The sequence below is a fragment of the Dipodomys ordii genome, unplaced genomic scaffold, assembly GCF_000151885.1.
Source record: "Dipodomys ordii isolate 6190 unplaced genomic scaffold, Dord_2.0 Scaffold8, whole genome shotgun sequence".
In the NCBI taxonomy this organism is placed as follows: domain Eukaryota; kingdom Metazoa; phylum Chordata; class Mammalia; order Rodentia; family Heteromyidae; genus Dipodomys; species Dipodomys ordii.
This window is the reverse complement of record NW_012267224.1, coordinates 3,417,480-3,421,734: the sequence shown is the minus strand read 5'-3', so window position 1 is coordinate 3,421,734 and position 4,255 is coordinate 3,417,480. Positions and strand designations below refer to the sequence as shown.

At 47.4% G+C, this 4,255-nt stretch overlaps 1 long non-coding RNA gene across 1 annotated transcript in view; it reads right to left on the bottom strand.

Annotated features, from left to right (window-relative positions):
- Positions 1 to 4,255, bottom strand: part of LOC105980267 — an 8,187-nt gene extending 3,932 nt beyond the window's left edge. Inside the window, exon 1 of the long non-coding RNA XR_001174728.1 lies at positions 4,175 to 4,255. This is a non-coding gene — a long non-coding RNA (uncharacterized LOC105980267). The remainder of the gene's footprint in view (positions 1 to 4,174) is intronic.

Genomic DNA, 4,255 nt, shown 5'->3' with positions numbered 1-4,255 from the left:
CCCACCGCCCCACGTCGCCCCATGCGCGCGGGGGCCAATCAGCGCCGCCCCGCAGCCTGGGCAGGTGCTGGCTCCAGCTTCTCCAGGTGAATGGGCCGGGCGGGGCCCACCTCCTCTACCTGCCGGGGCTCACGGAGTCTGCGCCCCTGCCCGGCCACCACCTCACCCATCCAGTTCTCGGTGAGTGCCCTCTCCTGGAAAGGTTAACCTGAGCCAGCTCTGAGCTCTCCCCTCCCTCCCTCCCTCCCTCCCTCCTTTCCTTGCTTCCTTGCTTCCTTCCTTCCTTCCTTCCTTCCTTCCTTTTCCCTTTCCTCTAAGACTCAATTGCTCATCCCTTTCAAAGCTCATCCCTGGCAAAGCTGTCCAGGAGGCAAATGCAGGAGATAGAAAGCGGCTTGCTGAGGAAAGAGGCATCATGACCAAAGACTCCAAGGGGTGACTGCCATCTCCCCCACCCCCACCCAGTTGCCTTTATCTGACTCTGAGACTTCTGACACCGGTGATGTCTGTGTTACGGGACATTAATTAGCTAAGGTCTGTTGAGTACTTCTAAAAGGACAGACAAGCTGCAATTAAGATATTATCTTAGTTCATCTCCCCAGGGGGTTGGACGCGGTTCTCAGCTGGCCGAGGACAGTGAGGCCCAGGTGTGGTTGACACAACTGGTAAGTGACAGCCAGGAAGCCACACTGTACGTGTAACTAGGATGTCTTTCCCTCTTTCTTAATCTGTAATGGACCAGTTGGCATCCAACTGAAAGCCAAAGGAGGGCATTCCATTTTAGTAGTGACTGCCCCGCTGCTTTGTTTCAAAGGCTCTTGTCAAAACCCCCTCCCATTTATTTATGTATTCATCCAACAAACGTGGTTTGAGCCCTTGTTCAGACCAATATCCCTGCCTTTGGGCAGCTGGTGGAAAATGGAAATAAATGATACATACCTGAAGATCAGAAAAAAAGGGAAAACTGAAGTGAGGGCGCAGGGCGGGGGGAGTATATAGAGGGAAAAAAGAGCAAGCTACAATGTGAAAGGAGTTTTCGAGGTGGAGGGACAGCACTTAAATGATTCCAAGGCTGCAGCTGACAAAGGTGGAGAGCAGATGGGTGGCCAAGAGGAGAAGGAAAGGTAGACCGTGAGGTCCCAGTGGGGCCGGGGACAGGGCATGGTCATTACAAACACTGCTTTCACTCCAGCGCCATGCAAGGTCACTGGAGAGGTGGCCCGCTTCACAGGACCAGGCTGTTGTGTGCTACGAAGACCCAGAAGACCCTGGGTGGAAATAGATATTCCAGAGATCTGTTTGAGAGCTGATGTTGGAACTGAGCTCTGGAGATAGAGAGGAGCTTGGGTTTGTGTGTATGATGGAGCTGGAGTCCACAGGACATGGTGATGGACGAGGCCCGGCTTGGGAAGAAGAGTCAAAGCTGGCTTGAAGGTGGGACCACAGTGAAAGAAATGAGCGGCCATCGCCTGAGACAGGAAATGCCAGCAAGGGAGCTCCGCGCCTGGGATTTAGAATCCAGTGCTGTTTCTCAGAGATCGGGAGGGTGCAAGTCATCTGCTATAAGATGCTTCCCATTCTCCAGCACTCTGTTCTGTGACGTTCATTCGACTTTGACATCTCTGTGCTCTACCTTCTCCAGCACCCTGTTCTGTGATGTTCATTCCATTTTGACTTCTCTGTGCTCTACCTTCTCCTGTCCAGTGCTTCCCTGGCTTCCTTTCTCCCGCCACTATCAGGTAGATTTCTACTTACCTTTCCCCTTTTAGGCAGTTGGCCCCTGGATGGCAGGCAGGGTCTAGTGTCACATCTCCCTGCTCTGAACTGGTCATTCCCTATGACAGGGCAATATGCCAACCATGTGTGGTTCACTGATGGTCAAGTTTGTCTCTTTTCTTCCTTAAAAAGGTAGATGCTCTATCAGGGCTAGGGAAGGCTTTTCACATTTTTGACTGCCATAGACATGTATATTAAAGTGCTTATTAAAGTGCCTTTTAAACATAAAACTTAGGTAGACGATCTCACTGTCTCGGGTGTCTGTGAGAGCACTTAAAACAGAGCTCAGCTCATGATGGCTGGAGCAGAGCTTTCTGATTTATACTTGTGGTAACTGCAAATCACAAATCTGGAATCACAGAGTAAACATTTCTCTAGCTCCAATGTCTTCTCATCCGAGGAGGAAACAAGTCCCCCATGGGAAAACTTGCTTGTTTTATGTTTTAGGGAATTGTAAAACCAGAGCCCAAACATCAGAACTTTTGAATTTTAAACTAGTACTCTTTCCCGACTCTCATAAAGCTTGAACCTTGGGGTAATGGCACCTCCCAAATCAGAGTCCAAGTTTAGAGTAATTGCTTAAGAACAGCACAAAAGACAATGTTGTGAAACAGGCCCTGTCCTGCTGTATTGGTGGTTGCATAGTTACTACCACTGTAGTAACTTGGCAATATCTAACCAGACTTTTAAATGAACAAACTGTATAATCCAACTAATCTATTGCTAGGTATTTGCCCTCAAATAAACCTGGGTATGTGAGAAACACCTGCAATGAATGATCTGTTGGTTGCAGCAGGGTTTGCATGATTAAAAATCTAAAAACAACCTAAAAGAACATATTAAAGAAGAAGCAAGATAAGTCATACTTGTTCCTTCAGGCTGTGCAGCTGTGAATGGGAGATTGGTGTGGGAAAAAAATAGGAAAGTGTGTGCAAGATGGCTTCTTTTGTACAGGAAAAATAGGAGCCTGTCTATATAATATGTTTGTAATTGTGTAACATATTTCTGGAAGAAAGCAGATGCTGACAGTAACTTTTGCCATGGAGGAAAATTGAGGAGGGAGTTTTATTGTTTTTCTATTATACACCATTTGTTTTTGTTTTGTTTTTCAATTTTTATATGCTCGTGTGTCAGTTTTTAAGTTAAAAGAATTAGATACCAGAATGTACTCATGTGAATTAAATATTAAATATTGCGCATGTGCGCGCGCACGCGCGCGCGCACACACACACACACACAAAAGTTTAAAGAAGGCCAGATGCCAGTGTCTCACGCCTGTCATCCTAGCTACTCAGGAGGCTGACATCTGAGGATCGTGGTTCAAAGCTAGCTCAGAAAAAGCCAGAAGTAGCTCAAGTGGAAGAGCCTTCACCTTGAGTAAAAGTTCAGAGACAGTGCATAGGCTTTGAGTTCAAGCCTCCTCAGGACTGGGGGGGAAATAGTTGAAAGAGATCTTGCTGCTGCTTCCTTTGCCTTTAGCCAGATGAATAAATCTTCCCTCCCTGAGGGAGGAGCCCTGGCCAGCACCTACTTCCCTGATGCAGTGTACCCGTTTGGTAGTCATCTGCATGTTGATTCTTGCTGGTGACGGTTGACAAATTCAGTTATGACTGTGCCATCTCCATGTCCCTGAGAAGCCAAGAAGGGATCCCAAAAAAAAGAGTTGGCATCCTTCCCCTGGATGATGCAGAGCTGGGCCTCCAGCTTGTGAGAGTGAGAATCACAGTCGCTCGGGGGTGTGGCAGGCAGCCAGTAGCCCTGATCCAGCACCTCGGCACCTCTGGGCTGGGCGGACGCTGTGACCCGCCGTGGCTTCTCCCTTCTCCCTTACAGTAATTCTGAGGCCCACCGCTTTGCCAATTGTTTCCCTCTCCAACTCTGATTTAAATTCGCTTTTCTAATTTAAAAATTCCCTCCTTACAATGATGGGATTTTTAAAATTGTTGTTATAAGGGTGATGTACAGAGGGGTTACAGTGACATAAGTCAGGAAATGAATACGCTTCTTTTTGGACAATGTCACCCCTTCCCTCGCTCTCTCCCAGTTTTTCCCCTCCCGGTCCTACCTACAAGTTGTATAGTTCATTTTCAACATAGTGTCCGGTGAGTACCACCGCTGCATTTGTTCACCGTTTGTCCCTCCATTTCTGTGCCTCCCATGATTCTCTCAACAACAGACAGGACAACAAATGAACAAACAAATGAAAGGGACAAAAGAAAAGGAAAGAAAAAGCAAAAAGAAAAAAGGAAACTAAAACACCTCTTGTTCCCAAGAGGTTTTGGTTTGTTTTGTTTTTCAGATAAGGTTTCTGCTACATACACACACACACACACACACACACTCACTCACACACCCTCAGCCTTGGGCCACAATCCTTCTATCTCTGTACCCCAAGTACCTTGGATTACAGGCCTGTTCCACCACGGTGAAGTCCTGGTTTTATAAATCTCATTGCTTTGCTTTGCTTGCTCAGTTCCCT